The sequence below is a fragment of the Callospermophilus lateralis genome, chromosome 11, assembly GCF_048772815.1.
Source record: "Callospermophilus lateralis isolate mCalLat2 chromosome 11, mCalLat2.hap1, whole genome shotgun sequence".
Taxonomy (NCBI): Eukaryota; Metazoa; Chordata; class Mammalia; order Rodentia; family Sciuridae; genus Callospermophilus; species Callospermophilus lateralis.
The window spans coordinates 114,563,448-114,580,689 of record NC_135315.1 but is presented as its reverse complement, the minus strand read 5'-3'; the positions used below and the strand labels follow the sequence as shown (position 1 = coordinate 114,580,689).

The 17,242-nt window shown below is 34.3% G+C and overlaps 1 pseudogene; it reads left to right on the top strand.

Moving 5' to 3' along the window:
* Positions 1–991: 991 nt before the first annotated feature.
* The window catches only part of LOC143637787 (contactin-3-like), a 119,130-nt pseudogene continuing 102,879 nt past the window's right edge, over positions 992–17,242 (top strand).

Here is a 17,242-nt window from a genome sequence, read left to right as displayed (position 1 = left end):
GCTTACTTTGTATCAGATGGTTCACATTTCTTAATGAACTTTTTATGACTACCACGTTATATAGTAGATACACAGGAAATTTTGAAAGGTTGTTTAGTAAATAATTTCTAAACTGACCCATTTCCCATTTCAGTATTTAGTAAATAATTGCTGAGCTGACCCATTTTCCATTTTGGTGAACAATCATACAATACACTATCGTATGTAACAATTACACAATACAATTGACTAGTCCCTCCTACCAGTTTCCCTAAATACTAATATTTTTTACTAGTATGATACATTTATTATAATTAGTGTGATATGTTTGTTACAATTGATGAAAAAATATTAGCACATTGTTAATTGGCACATTAAGATTCATTCTGTACTGTTCTATAAGGTTTTTCTAATATATATTTTTTTAGTTATTGATGGACATCTATTTATTTATTTATTTATTTATTTGCAGTGCTGAGAATTGAACCCATTGCCTCACATATGCTAGGCAAGTCCTCTACCACTGAGCTACAACCCCATCCATGTTTTATAAGTTTTGACAAATGCTCAATGTCATATCTCACCATTGAGTTATTATAACATATCACTGTACTGAAATTCTCCAATATTCCATATACTCAACCTTTCCTTCTCTACCTCCTCCCCACAATCTCTGATAATCACTGATATTTTCACTATCTCTATAGTTCTGCTTTTTCCCACACATATTTGGAATCATACAGTATATAGTCTTTTCATATTGGCTTTTCTCACTTGGTAATATGCATTTTAAGGTCTCTTTATTTCTTTTTAGTGGCTTGATACATTATCTGCCATTCACCCTACTAAAGGACATTTTGGTTGTGTCCATGTTTTGGTAATTAGGAATAAAGTGGCTTACAAACATTTGTGGGCAGATTTTTGTGTGAACATAAGTTTTTAACACATTTGGGAAAATGTCCAGGAACACAACTGCTTGATCATATGATAAGAATGTGTTTAGCTTCCAAAAATGGCTGTGTCATTTTGCATTTCTACTAGCAATGAAGACATCTTGTTGTTCAATATTCTAGCTTATATTGGTGGTGTCATTATTTTGAAATCTAGCCATTCAAACAGGTATGTACTGGTATCTCACCGTCAATTTCGTAAGATGATACCCAGCATCTTTCAAATGCTTTTTTGTCATCTGTGTATCTTTGCTGTTTGTTCAGGTCTTTACCCACTTTTAAATTGGGTTGTTTGTTTTGTCACTGGTGATATTTAAGACTTCTTTATGTTTTGGTGATATAAATTTATCAGATACATATTTGCAAATATTTTCTCCGTCTGTGGGCTTTTTTCATACTTAAACAGTATCTTCCTCTTGGCAGAAGTTTTCATTTTACATCTTTTTTTTTAACATATCTCATTAATTAAGGTGAAGGAGTCTTTAGTGATCAGACTGAAAAAAGAGTACACAGGTTTACACAGAATGTTGAGCACTGCTTATGACATGAACATTCAGCACTGTTAGTCATTTAATTTTTTTTTTTATTTTTATAGTACTGGGAATTAAACTGAGGATGCTCTCCCATTCAGGGTGCTATATCCCCAGCCCTTTTTTACTTCTTATCTTGAGACACTGTCTCATTAATTTGCTGAAGCTGGTTGCAAACTTGTGATGCTCCTGCATATAACTATTGCAAAAAAATAGAAATGACTGAAATTAAAAAAGCAATTATCAGGGGCTGGGGTTGTGACTCAGTTGGAGAGCACTTGCCTAGCACGTCTGAGGCCCTGGATTCAATCCTCAGCACCACATAAAATACTCTATTTAAGGTATTGTGTCCATTTATAACCAAAAAATAAACATTTTTTCAAAAAAAAAAAAACAATTTATCATTATTAGCAAATATCTTGCCTTTTTAAAGAGTTATTGCTTCCTTTTAAAGTTTTCTTTAACTACACTTACAGATAAGTTAAATCTAAAAAAATTTAAAGCCTTTTAACTACTGCCTGTACCTACTTCAAAACACAAAGCTAAAATTTGTCAAGTAGCTAAGGTGACTTTAATGGCACCAAAGATTCAAATATTACTCTTCCTAAAGTAATTTCCAGCTATCTAAGCTTATAGCATAAATGAGTATCCTCCAAAAACTACTACCAATCTTAAAATTAGGTACCAGAGGCTAAGCTTGTATTAATAAGATACAAGCTTACAGTTCCTTACTCTTAAAAAAAAATCTCAATTTAGGACTACATCAACAAAACATAGCATCCTACAGTCAGGAGGCTGAGGCAGGAGAATCACAAGGACACCTAGGAGAATCACCCTGGACAACACAGTGAGAGCCTGTCTTAAAATATAAATTTTAAAATGGCTGTGGATGTAGTTCAGTGGTAGAACACCTGCTATTGTATGCAAGTCCCTGGGTTCAATCCCAGTACAAAGGGGGAGAAAAACAAAATCTCTATTGGTGGATAAATTGCACTCAATGAAAAGGTCAAAGTAAGTTTCAACTATTTTGATACTACATTCCTTACAGTGCCAAAGTTTTTCCTTTCTTTTCAACTTCAATAAAGTGATTTGCAAAAAAATGAATTATTTGCAAATTTTCAAGTAAAATTAAGTATTTTAATTCATTTATCAAAGATCAGGTAAACTTTGACACAGAACTTCTAAGTAACAAAAGAGAATACCTATACACTAGGACTGAAAATCAGAACAAGCAAGACTTCTGATCTGTCGACAACACAAATACCAATGAAAATCCTTTGGGTACAAAGTACTACAAGAACTTTTGAAGCAAAATTTAAAAAATAACTTCACAGGGCCGCTAAGAATAAATGTCACCTGCTGAATGAGACTCCAGAAATAGGGTTAAGACATTATTATTTTAACATACTTCACAAGTGATTTTGATGGGCAAGCACTATTGAGAAATCACTGGTACAGTGGTGAAGAACACATACTTGAGTTTAATTCCTGGACCTTAGTAAGTTAATTTGCTTGCCTTTATCTTGCATTTCTTTATCACAAAAATAAAGGCAACAATAGTATCTACTTCAGTGTTGCTGAGTTAGATGAAGAAACCAAAGGCTAACAGTGAACCAGCTTGGAGAGGGAAGAAAGTGAGCCAAGAGCACAACTGGGATCAAAACAAGGGTCTTCCAAGCTTCCTGGAACTGAGTACGGGCAGGCTTTAAAGGTAAACATTAACACAACTGGAAACAGATGTATTATCATACAGAGTATTACCAATGCCCTAAAAAAAGTCCTCTATGCTCTATGCACTTGTTCCTTCTTCTCCTATCCCCTGGCAACCACTGACTTTGTAATTATTCCATAGTTTTGGCTATAATTTTTAACTCTGCATTTTTGATAAAATCCTTTCACTGGTCAAAAAGAATGTACTCCTACTCCATATCTATTCAATATACCTATGTTTTCTACCTATTCTAATTCCACATTTCATATCTTCCTACAAATTTAGGGCCCTTACACATTATGTCGTGAATGTGGCATTTAGTTATATAAATCTGATTAGCTCTAATGACATTATATAATTTTTAACTATTATGTATATCTATCTTATCAATTAGAATTTATATTCTGAATATGAGTCCTAATTTCCTTCTAGCTTTACAAAACTTGTTATGCACAGTGCAGACCCTCAGAAATAGTGACAGTCACCTTTCCAGGTGAAACATCATATACAATACCATGTATCACAAAGAAATTTTGATGACTGATTCTAAAAGGGACTTAGAATTTATCCAGTTGAACTTTCTTGGACTAAGGAAACAAATTACTTACACAAGACCACTACTAAGGAAGAGGGACAGCACTCGTAAACATTATGACAATGACTTCTACTTCAAAGTTCTTTTTCCAACACATAATTTTTTTGGCTTGCAGGGCATGGTGGTGCATACCTGTAAACCCAGTGGCTGGGGAGGCTGAGACAGGAGGATCATGAGTTCAAAGCCAGCCTCAACAACTTAGCAAGGCCCAAAGCAACTCAGAGAGACTCTATCTCTAATAAAATACAAAAAAGGGCTGGGGATATGGCTCAGTGGTTAAGTCGTCCTGGGTTCAATTCCCAGTACCAAAAATAATACTCACCTCATTACCTCTATCAAGTTATATCAACTTGACATATCCCAAATGGATCTTCTTACTTCTTTCCAACGTTATCTGTCCTCATAATAATTTCAGAAACACTTTATTTTTATCCACAATCACTTTCAAGCTGTAATACCATTCTTCTCCAAATCCTATCTATTTCTCACAATCTAGTTTGCAGCTGGCTCACTGGGAAGAAATAACTCTTTTACTTGGACTTGGTCTCCTGCTGATTCCTCATAAGCAGGTCTTACCTCCCTAATGGAGCCTAACTTTCTGCAGGGCCAGGTCTGAGACTTTGTGACTAGAACTGTGAGTTACTCATAATGTAATATTCATCATTAGGTAAACATTTAGAAAATATTTACCCCATACCACAGAACCTACTGAACTCTGGAAAGAACAGAGGTGATTCTTGTGTATTGTCAGCCCTCAAAAAGTTCAGTGAGTATAGAATTTTTTTTTAGTTGTTGATAGACCTTTATTTTATTTATTTATATATGGTGCTGAGAATCGAACCCAGTGCCTCACACATGCCAGACAAGTGCGTTACCACTGAGCCCTGAGTATAAATTTTCAAGTGGAAATAAAATAAGGGAAGGCAGAAGATTTAAAAGAGATATGTTTAAGGAAAGCATTTATTGGTTAATTTAAAAAATGGAAGAAAAACTTATAGGCTGAGGAGAAGCTAGTGGCAAAAGAGGGACTGAAATCCAGAAGGAAATGGGTGAGAGTAATAAAAACAAAGTCAACAAAACTGAAAAGTGTTAGGGTCAAAATCACAAAGGCAGAAGGCCTGTTCTTAGTTAGAAAGATGAATGAGTCTTTCATTAAAGGAAGGGAAGGTAACATATATCTACATAAATGTAAAAGGGAAAGGAAAGATACAACATTGAAATAACTCAGTTAATTTGGCATGAAACTTTTCAAAACAGTACTAATACAGTTTAGAATATAGATCTCCAAATCCTTGTGACTATATAATTCATTAGTAAAAACAACTTTTGGATACATGCTCCTAAAATAAATAAACAAGTATATTTAGTTATAAAACATATCCAGATACTTTGTGTATTTATTTTAGATCATAAAATATAACTTAAAAGAATAAGATAAATATAAAGCAATTTTTCCAATGTCTTTCTAATTGTAAAGGTTCATATATTACATATTGATGGTTACTCTCTCAAGAGACTATAGGATACAGTTCATCAGTACAAAAGTAGCTATATATAAATCTATTTTTGAGTGGTCTTACAACTTATTTTTGCCTTACCCATTTCAGGTCTGTTTGGGCTATCTTTGTTTTTACATTAAAATTAAGCTCATGAGCTTTTTGGAAAGAAGCCTCATCTCTGCTCTTTTCTCTGCTCTGTTTGCTTGTGCTTGCATTATCAGAATTATTTTCAATATATTCTTTATTATTTTTCCAGGAATAATCTACAGCTATTTGCGCAGTTTGCAAAAAAAAAAATTAAACTTCAAAGTATCATCATAAATCCACATAGTCACATGAACACTTTTATATACGTCAATACACAAAGGCAAACAAAAGGGCAGGTGCTGCTAAAAACCAATTCATGTATATAAAATCATCTTTTACTCACCAAATATGTGTGAACTTTCTACTTTTAGATTTAGATGATGGATTTTATTCTCAACTTCATATGAATTATATATGTGAATCTGGGCAATTTACTAGATCTCAGATTCAGTATCATTAGTCATAAAATATGGACAGAATTTCAGTAAATAAAGGATAAACCATGGTACATCCAGACTTCGGAGCATTATTCATCACTAAAAAGAAATTAGCGTCAAGTCCTGAAAAGACATGTAAGAACCTTAAATGCATATTACTAAGTGAAAGAAGTCAATCTAAAATAGCTACATACTATATAATTCCAATTATATAACATTATAGAAAAGGCAAAACTGGAGACAGTAAAAAGATCAGTGATTGTGAGGGGTTCAAGGAAAAGAGGAACAAATAGCACAGAGGATACTTCTTAGGGCAGTAAAATTACTATGTGTAAGTATTATGTATCACTATAATGGAGGACAGAAGTCCTTTTACATTTATCAAAATCCACAGAATGTACAATATTAAGAGTGAACTCTAATCATGGTTTCAGGGTGATAATGTGTGTCAGGCTCATTGACAGTAACAAATATACCACAGGAGTGGGATGTTGACAGAGAAGAAAACTGTGCCTGAATGGAACAAGAGTATATGAGCCCACTTCTATAACTTTCTGCTCAATTTATTTATGAAACTAAAACTACTCTTGAAAATTAGTCTTATTATATAACAAGGACAATTCCAATATGTCTCAAAACATGTTGGATTAGTTAGCTTTCCATTGCTGTGACCAAAATACCTAACAAACAACCTAAAGGAGGAAAGATTTATTTTTGCTCTTGATTTCCGCAGGCTTCAGCCCATGGTCAACTGGCTCTATCACTTTGGGCCTAAAGCAAAGCAGAATGTGATGACAGAAAAGTGTGGCAGCCAGAAAGCAGAGATTGGGGGAGAGAAAGAGAACACAGGCAAGTAAGGAAGGGCCCAGGAACAAGATAAAACTCTTCCAGGGCAGAGACCCAGGGACTTATTTCCTCCAACTAGACCTACCTCTTACATAGTTTACATCATCTCCCAGTAGTCCACTCAGCTATCAATGGATTAATTCACCAATTAGGTCAGAGCCCTCATGACCTAATCACTTTTCCACCTCTGAACACTGTTGCACTGGGGGCTAAGCCTTTAACATATGAGACTTTTGGGGGGCATTCCAGATGCAAACCATAAAAGCTATTGTAAAAATCAATAATTATGGATCTGGCCCCAATGCCTTATCAACAGAGGGATGGAAAAGGAAAGGCAGTATTTATACACAATGGAGTTTTACTCAGCAATAAAAAAGAATGAAATCATAGCATTTAATGGAAAATGGATGGAACTGGGGAATGTAACACTAAGTGAAATAAGCCAGTCAGAAAGTCAAGAGATGAATGTTTTCTCTCATATGTGGAAGCTAGAACAAAATAAGGAGGGGGGTTCCCATGATATTAGAAGGGAGATCAGTGGAGTAGAGAAAGGAAACTGAGGAAGACTGAGGAGAGACAGGAAAAGGAAGAACTGTGGAATGAAGATGACCAAATTATAGTGCACATATTCTATAGAATTCAGTGCACTGAATTCTACCATTATGTGTATATATATATATATATATATATATATATATATATATATTCAATTAAAAAATAATAAATAGAGGGAAGACCAGTAGAGAAAGGGGAGCAGGGTTAGAGAGGATGATAAGAAAAGAGGAACTACTAGAGCCTAAAATGGAACAAATTAATTCCACGCATGTATGATTATGTCAAAATGAATGAAACACATTATTATGTATAATTATTATGCATTAATAAAAACATTAATATATATCACATGTATTTACTACTACAGGTTGTTGACAATATCTCTTAGTGGCACTGGATCTTTCATTCACATTCAATAAATATTTAATGAAAACTAGGAGAAGTGATTACTATGATAAGCAAAACAAACTCAAGCAAGTAATTATTAAAGTGTGTTTACTAACTCACTGAGCACTTATTTGACATTTGAATTTTGTTATATATGACTACAACAATTACAATTCTAACATATAAATTCACTTCAGTTGATCATTATGTACAATAAACGTCAACAGTGTGTCACATGTAAGTCTATCATATGTAATTAAAAATAATCTCAATGTATATGTGTAATAACAAGCTAAATGCAGATGATTAATAAAACTAGTTAACATAGTAATGTGTATGCTGTGAGGACAAAATCTTCCTAAATTCATGTATGAGTTATTGGATTGATTATCAGTGAAAAAGAATGATGAATTGGTTACTATTTCAGGACCTTAGATATTTCTTCTTTCTTTGTTTACTTTAAATGTTTAATTCATTATTCAACATGAGTGAAATGCTCTGCTAGAAAACATTAGACAACATTTAATTTATAATTTATATAAGGATAAATACAAATCATCTTCAAAGTTTCTTTTAAAATTCTCACAGCCCTAATTAATATTCATGAGGATAATTTCACAAAAGCAATTACAAACTATGCCAGAAGAGCATGAAAACAGTTATGCCAGTTCAAGAAAGAGGAAATTTCTCTCTTTTCAAAATGGAGGATTTAAATTCAACACAAACATTTCCTAAATAATAGTTTCATAATATTTTAATCAAATTATTCATTACTCAGAAGTGACACTGTGGAGAACCAGATAATACTGCACAAAGGCTGAGTTCATTTGTTTTGGACAGGTGGCCAGTCTGCAGCTCTGTGTCAGCAGCCCAAGCCCGCCCACAATAGCCCTAAAGACGATTATGCAAATGCCAGCAGCCTGAGTATTTTCCCAGGAACAGGAGAAGGGCTCCTAGTAGAAGCTGCAATTGTTCAGCAGTCATGTGGAAAAACAAGCAGAGTTGAGTTGGTTTCTTTCTTTCTTTCTTTCTTTTTATTTTCATTATTTGCTGGAGGCAGAATGTTTTCATTAAGGGCACTACTTCAATATGTGTGAGACATATAAACACACACACACACACACACACACACACACACACACACATGTTTGATGTATATTTCTCAAACACCATACACAGCTCCTTCCATCCTCCCCAGAAACTCTCCTGGCTGAAAAGCTCCACCTTCCTGTCCAGGCCAAGTCTCCTCTATTGGCTACACTTTCCTTTACCAATAAGATTCAAAAATGAATAAATGCTGGACCACTTTAACTTATAAGCATGAGTTAAATACTGCCCGGCCAAGCAGGGATACAAAGCATTCTCATTTCATATATAAAAAGCATTTTTCTTTTCTATCCAAGGGCATAATGAAACAGGCTAAAAATTAAAATCCATCAGATTTTAAGTACAACACTGCCAAGGGAACACTGTTTCATAGCATTTATTAACTAACCCTAAGTTATCAAAATTACTGGGGGTTTGTTTTTAAGTAAAGTCATCAGGTTACTCAGTTCCCAAATGGAAGTTTTTAGGTTACCTCCTCTAACACCTGATTTTACATTTTTCTCTAGAATTAAAGTTATTTCAAATATTTTTGCTGTAGATTTCTGATTCTACAGCATTCAAAAACAATAATTTTTTTAACCTCTCTTTCCCTACTCATCCCTCAATTCCCTCTTCCATAGTAAAAAGGGACACTATCTGCTTTATTTGGTAAAGAGCATATGACATTATTTTTTCTCTGAATGTGGAACTCAACAGTTTCTAGAACTCTTATGCTATTAAATTTCACCAAGTTCTTCCTCCCTAAATTAACTTAACGGAGGATTTTTCTCAAATTCTCAGAAGTAGAAATTATGATAGTCTTCACAGATTTCAAATATATTATTTTAAAATAAGACATTACAATTTTTTAAAAAAATTTAGTTATTGGTAGACCTTTATTTATTTACTTATTTTTTATTTATATGTGGTGCTGAGAATCAAACCCAGTGCCTCATGCATGCTAAACAAGTGCTCTACCACTAAGCCACAATCCCAGCCCCAAGACATTACAATTTTTTTTAATGTTGAATTAAGAACACATGTTCTGTGTTTGGCACTATGGTATATACCTATATCCCCAGGTACACAGGAGCCTGAGACAGGAGGATCACAACTTCAAGGCCAGCCCCAATTTTAAAATAAAATCAAAAGAGCTGGGGAGGGGATGGGGTTATGGCTCAGGGGTAGAGTGCTCGCCTTGCATGTGCAAGGTCCTGGGTTTGATCCTCAGCACCACATATAAATAAACAGTTATTGTGTTCAACTACAAATATAAAAATAAATATTAAAAGAGCTGGGGATATAGCTCAGTGTGCACACTATGAAGATTATAGACAACTTAAATAATTTACTTAACCTCAAAAGTGGCACTAATGTGAGATTTAGTTAACTCCACTATTTATAAAACAGATTAATATGCCATTCAAAACTCTTATAAAATGGTTGAGCTCCAGATGTGAAATTACTGTTTCTCATGGTAAACACTCACAAAGTTCTTTTGTTATGTCTCTATATCATTTAACATGTCTTTAACATTCATTCATTCATTCATTCATTTGGCCCTAAATTGAAACTGATGAGTGAGCTGGTCTCATCCATCAAAGAACTACCACTCTGAAGAGAAAAATATTTGATTTTAAAAAATGTTTTTGCTGGATATAGTGGTATAGGCCTATAATCCCAGTGATTTGGGAGGCTGAGGTAGGAGGACTGCAAGTTCAAAGCCAGCCAGGACAACTTAGTGAGACCCTCTTCCAAAATAAAATTAAAAATAAATAAATAAAAGGCTGGTGAGGTAGGTCAGAGGTAAAACACTCCTAGGTTCAATCCCTAGCACCAAAAACAACAACAAAAACATTTTTAATACATTATTATGTAGGTATGGGCAGACAAGTTGAGTGTTGTACATTATATTTGTTATCCAAAAATATCTTCTACCACCTGACTAGGATGGCTAAAAAGTTAAGACAGGTAAATACCACGTTAGCGGGCTGGGGATATGGCTCAAGCGGTAGCGCGCTCGCCTGGCATGCGTGCGGCCCGGGTTCGATCCTCAGCACCACATACAAACAAAGATGTTGTGTCCGCCAAAAACTGAAAAATAAATATTGAAATTCTCTCTCTCTCTCCCTCAAAAAAAAAGGTATTGTGTCCACCTAAAACTAAAAAATAAATATTTAAAAAAAAATACCACGTTAGCAAAGATGTAGAGAAACTGGAAGTCTCATACGTTGCTGCTAAAAATGCAAAATGTGGATCCACTTCAGAAAACAGTTTTGAAGTTCCTTTGAAAATGTTAAAAACTGAGTGATTAATGCCCATTCCTGGATTTATACATGAGAGAACTGAAAACATGTTCACTTAAAAACTTGCACATGAATTGTTCATGCAGCACTATTCATTCTAAGCAACAAAATTCTAAGCAACAAAAATTATCTTAGCTGATGGACAGATTAATAAAATGATATATCCATAAGTATATGCATACAATGGTATATTTTTCAGCAATTAAAAGGAATGAAGCATTGATATATGCTACAACACAGATGAACTTAAAATCAGTATGCTAAGTAAAAGAAGCCAGTCACAAAAGACAATAATGATTCCATTTATATTAAGTGATAAGAGTAGGTAAGAAAGTAATTCAGTAGCTGCCCAGAACTGGGGAGACTGGTGGAAAATTAGGAATGTGACTGCTAATGGGTTTCTTTTATGGGTGATAAAAATGTTCTAAAATTGATAGCAGAAATGGGTGGCACAACTGAATACACTAACTACACATTTTAAAAGGATGAACTGCAGCTGGGGTTGAGGCTCAGTGATAGAATACTCATCTGTCATGTGTGAGGCACTAGGTTCAAGCCTCAGCACCACATAAAAATAGATAAATAGAATAATATTGTGTCCATCTACAACTAAAAAAAAACAATTTAAAAAAAGGATGAACTGCACAACTGAATTCTTTCTCAATAAAGCTGACACACACACACACACACACACACACACACACACACACACACATTTTTTATTCTTACCTGTTCTAGGGAAGAATTATATGACTTGCTGTGGCTCATATAATATGAATGGAAATAATAGATAATACTTCTTCCAAGCAGAAGTTGTAATAATTAGGGTATGGTTGGCTGTGCTCTCTTTTCCACTTAAAAACATCCCAGGGCTGGGGTTATATAGCTCAGTGGTAGAGCACTTCCCTAGCATGTGTGAGGCACTGGGTTCAATTCTCATTACTACATATAAATAAATACATTAAAAAAAGGTCCATCAACAATTTAAAAAATTATATTAAAAAAAATTCCAAATAGAGGCCACTCCATCACATAGTCCAGATGAAAGCAATGTGATGACAATATTGGGCTAAGCCATTACCAACTCATAACAGACTTACAAAATGAACAAAATGAAAATATATGTTTTTGTAAACAACTGAGATGTTAGATTTGTTTGCTATCACAGAGTCTTACCTAGAATATATGTTAAACTTTTTATTTATTAATGATAATATGCTCCTGTGAAAATAAGCAAAACATTTCAAAATATTATTTATTTTATATTTTTTTTATTTTGTGCATACTTTCAATATGCACAATGTTATTAGTAGGGGGTGGGTTGTTTGAAAGATTTGGAAACTAATCTCTGATTGCTGAGAACCTATATTCAATCTATTATTTTGTTCAGTGTCCTGGTTCTGACAGTGGCACCAGGAAGTTTGGTAGGAATTTAATAAATCTGATTCAAGTGAGTGAATATCTTTCTAGATGTCAACTACCATATATTATAATCAGGTCAGAAACTTATTGGCTAATAGAATTAAATAAACCAAGAGGCTAAGCACCATCCAGGCTGGACAAATGCCTACACAAGGGGAAATAACACATGTTCCATTCATAACCTGAACAAAGATTAACTGATAGACAGAATGGCTACAATTTAAAAATTAGAAATACCAAGCATTGGAGAAATATGGAACTACTTACATTCTACTGCTGAGTGTGAAACTGGACAACAACTTAGGGAAAATGGTCATATCTTCTAAAGGCAAAAAGATACATCTCTTATGACCTGGTAATTCCTCTCCTAGATAACTATCTGAGAGATGTACTCAAATTTTTATCTACTCAAATGTTTAAAGCAATTATTTTTCATTATTATAAAAAACTTTTTCATTGACAGAATAAATAAGTAAATTGTAATGATTTATATAAAACAATACTTCTGGGCTAGGAATGTAGCTCAATAGAAGAGTGCTTGCCTAATATGCATGAGGCCCTGGGTTCCATCCTCAACAGCACACACACACACAGCACATGCACATACACATATCCAGCAAGACTGTTGAATACTAAATCAAATTTAAGCCAGGCATGGTGGCGCACACTTGTAAATACCAGTGGCTTGGGAGGCTGAGTAAGACGATAGCAAGTTCAAAGCCAACTCAGCAATTTAGCAAGGTCCTAAGCAATTCAGTGAGACTCTGTCTCTAAATAAAATACAAAATAGGGCTGGGGATGTGGTTCAGTGGTCAAGCACCCCTGAGTTCAATTCCCAGTATTAAAAAAAAAAGAAAGAAAGAAAGAAAAAAGCAAGCACTCAACCACCGAGCCATAACCCCAGCCTTTGAACTTGCAATCTTGCCTCAGCATCCTGAGCTGATAGGATTATAGGTGTGTACCATTGAGCTTGGTAAAACTGGGTTTCTTAAAAAAAAAAAAAAGATCATAATAAAGGTCCACAACTCCAAAATCCAAAGTGAAGACAAGGTTTATGTCTAACTCATTTGACAGCAAAACCTCTCCTGAACTGAAGTAAAAGTATTTATAGTTTTCATGTAACTCAAAAGGCATGATTACTTTTGTTTTTTACCAGGAAATGCTAATGTACAGGAAATACTACATGGACATCAGAGTCTGCCCCAACTGTAATCATGCCTAACATTTCTAAAATGCAAGTTTTCAATTCTCAAACACACCTAGCTTAAAGGACTGCAGATTTAAAAAAAAAAAAAAAGTTTTCCTGAAGCATTAAAAACCACAGTTAAGTACCCTGGTCTAAATTTAACAAAAGCATTCAAACCTTTTACTAAGTAATTATAGAGTGCCTTTAAAAATTAAGAGATTTGTCAATTAAATGGAAACCTCACATTACAAGAGTTGTCTATTTCTTCTAAACTAACCTATAAATAAATTGCAATCCCATCCCAACTAAAGTCCCAACTAGTCTTTGCAAAAATTGATAACATGATTCTAAAATTGGTGTGAAAGTGAAAAGGGCCTAAATGAGTCAAACAATGTAAAAGACTGGCTAAGTCAGAAACCAAATTTTATTTAAAAAACTGTATAAATTGATAGCATAGTATTTGTATAAGGGTGACAAATACTAATAAGAGAAAAAGACTTCAGAAAGAGACCCACAGATATATAGAGAATTAATGACACTGGCTCTGCAGATGAACACAAAAAGTGTTGTTTTTCCAATGCACACTGGTAATATAGGTATAAATATGTGAAACTGAAATTGGAATTTTACTTCACACTATACACTAAATCAACTCCAGATCAATTATGAATCTAAAAATATCAAAAAAGTTTTCAGAAGAGAGTATTGGAGAATATCTTTTATATTATAAAAAATGACTAAAGGAAAATATTAATAAACTCACATATATTAAAATGATGAACTTGGGCTGAGGGTATAGCTCAGTGGTAGAGCACTTCCCTAGCAATGGGTGAGGTCCTGAGTTTATTCCCCAGCCCACAAAAAATAAAAATTAATTATTAAAAATTACAATGAGGGGCTGGGATTGTGGCTCAGTGGTGGAGCGCTCGCCTAGCACGGGCGGGACCTGGGTTTGATCCTCAGCACCACATAAAAATAAATGCATTCTGTTGTGTCCATCTAAACCAAAAAATAAATATTAAAAAAAATACAATGAATAAAATGAAGAACTTCTGTATTTTTAAGCAAAGAACCTCAAAAAATAGCTCTTAATAGTCTAATAGTCTACTTTTACTTAAATATATGTGGTCAAATCATGCTTAACAATTCAAGAAGAAAACATTTTTTAAAAAATTAAAAGCAAATATTAAATTTCTCATCCTATTAAGTAAAATATATTGCAAACAAAATACAACCATACTTTTCACTTATGGTTGTTAATTTAAAATTACTTTAAGATCAAAGCTAAGGCAAACTACTCTAGGGATAGTAGAAGGAATTCCAGCCTGGCCAAGATATTTGGGCTATAGTACTACTTGCTCAAGAAAAGCTTTTTAGGAACTCAGGTTGCTCATCTGAATAGAAAAGGGGTTACAATGGGTATCTTCAAACTGTACCCCATCACAAATTTCCTCAATTTCAACCCAAGGAGATTCAACCATAGGGAACTAGTTCCCTTTGTTGTAAAAAATATAGTTGTTGTAAAAATTAAAATGAGCCTATGAAATGAGTGTACCACAATGACTAGAATACAGCAGATACTAAATAAATATTATTTCATTCAAATAAAAATACTATGACCATTGCCTTATTTATTACTGTTGAATTAATAATTTAAAAAACCTTACAAACAATAATTGTGAAGTCACTTAAAAAACCCTAATTTAGAAAAAAGAAAAAAAAAATTAATTCTGGGTATAGCTCCATGGAAAAGCATGTGCCTAGCATGTAAGAAAACCTGGGTTCAATTCACAGCATGGGGTTGGGAGAAATTCAGGCACAGTGGTACATGTCTGTCTATAATCCCAGCAACCTGGAAGGATGAAGCAGGAGGATCACAAATTCAAGGCCAGGGTTGGCAACATAGTGAGACCTGTCTCAAAATAAAAAGTAAAAAGGACTAAAGGATATAGCTTAGAGGTCTCTTCTATCATCCAGTTCCTAGCACCCCCCATCTCCCCAAAATTCTTAATTTTAAAATTCTATAAACCTATAAAAACAGAATTCAAATATGTCCTTTAGGTGGCTGGGGTATGGCTCAGTGGTAAAGTGCTTGCCTCTCACGTGTGAGGCACTGGGTTCCATCCTCAGCACCACATAAAAGTAAATAAACAAAATAAAGACACTGCGTCCATGTACAACTTAAAAATATTTTTTAAAAAATGTCCTTTAGAAATTAAGCATATATGTGCTAGAGATTCAACATTAAAATTAGGCAAAAGAAGCCAGGTGCAGTGGCATCACATCTGTAATTCCAGCAACTTGGGAGGCTGAGATAGGAGGATCACAAGTTCAAGATCAGCCTTAGCAATTTGGTAAGACCCTGTTGAAAGAAAGAAAGAAAGAAAGAAAGAAAGAAAGAAAGAAAGAAAGAAAGAAAGAAAGAAAGAAAAAAAGAAAAAAATTCAAAGGAATAGGTTGTAGCTCAGTGGTATAGCACCTGCCTAACATGCACAAGGTCCTGGGTTCAATTCTCCATACCACCAAAAAAAAAAAAAAAAAAAAGAATAAGAAGAAGAAGAAGAAGAAGAAAGAAAGGACAAGGTGGGGAGGAAGACAAGATGCAGAATAATGAGAATGTAATTTAATTCTAACCCCCTCTTGAGATACTAGGCATCCAACCCAGGGCTTTCTTGTGCTGGGCAATCATTCTACCACTGAGCTATATCCTCCATCTTAATCTTGCTTTTTAAAAAAAGAAAATTGGCAATACGCTGAGGATTGTATCACTGAGCTACATTCCCAGACCTTTTGGTTTTGAGATATGGTCTCACTGAGTTTCCCAGGATGGACTTGAACTTGTGATCCTCCTGCCTCAACCTCCTGAGTAGCTGAGAATACAGATGTGCACCATGAACTTTTCAGCCATTTGACATTGGTTATTTTGTCAACTAAATGCAAATATAAAAGAATTGGAGAAAACATAAGCATTTATTTTCATAATTTTTCACTTTCTAATCATTTAAGTGTTAATCAAGCCTATAACTTAAAATTTAATGTTTTGAGTTAAATTAAGTAAGTAATTAGATATTTTTATCTCTATTTTACAGACAGCAAATTGCCTACTGGTTACTCTGGTGAGAAAAGACACACCTCTGAATGACATACCAATAATGAACCAAACAATAACAGTGGAAGTGATTTCAAAGAAATGAAGATATGAAGAAGTAGGTGTTTGGTAAGTATTATAGTTTAGACATGAAGTGTCCCCAGAAGCTCATGTGTAAGACAATGCAAGGGAGTTCAGAGGTGAAATTATTGGGTTATGAGAGCCTTAACCTAATAAGATCATTAATTCACTGATATGAATTAATTGGGTGGTGACCATAGGCAGGTGGGGTGTGGCTGGATGAGGCAGGTCACTAAGGGTGTGCCTTTGAAGTATGTATTTTGTCCATGGTGAATGGAGTTCACTCCACTTCCTAATTGCCATGTCCTGAGCCTGAGTAGCTTTCCTCCACCTGGCCCTTCAGCCATGATGTTGTACCTTACCTTGGACCCAGAACTATGGAGTTGGCTGATCATCAACAGAAACCATGAACCAGTTGTCCTGTTCTAATTGTTCTTCTCAGGTCTTTTGGTCACAGCTGCATAAACTAAAACTGTAGGTTATGGAAGAATTAGCAT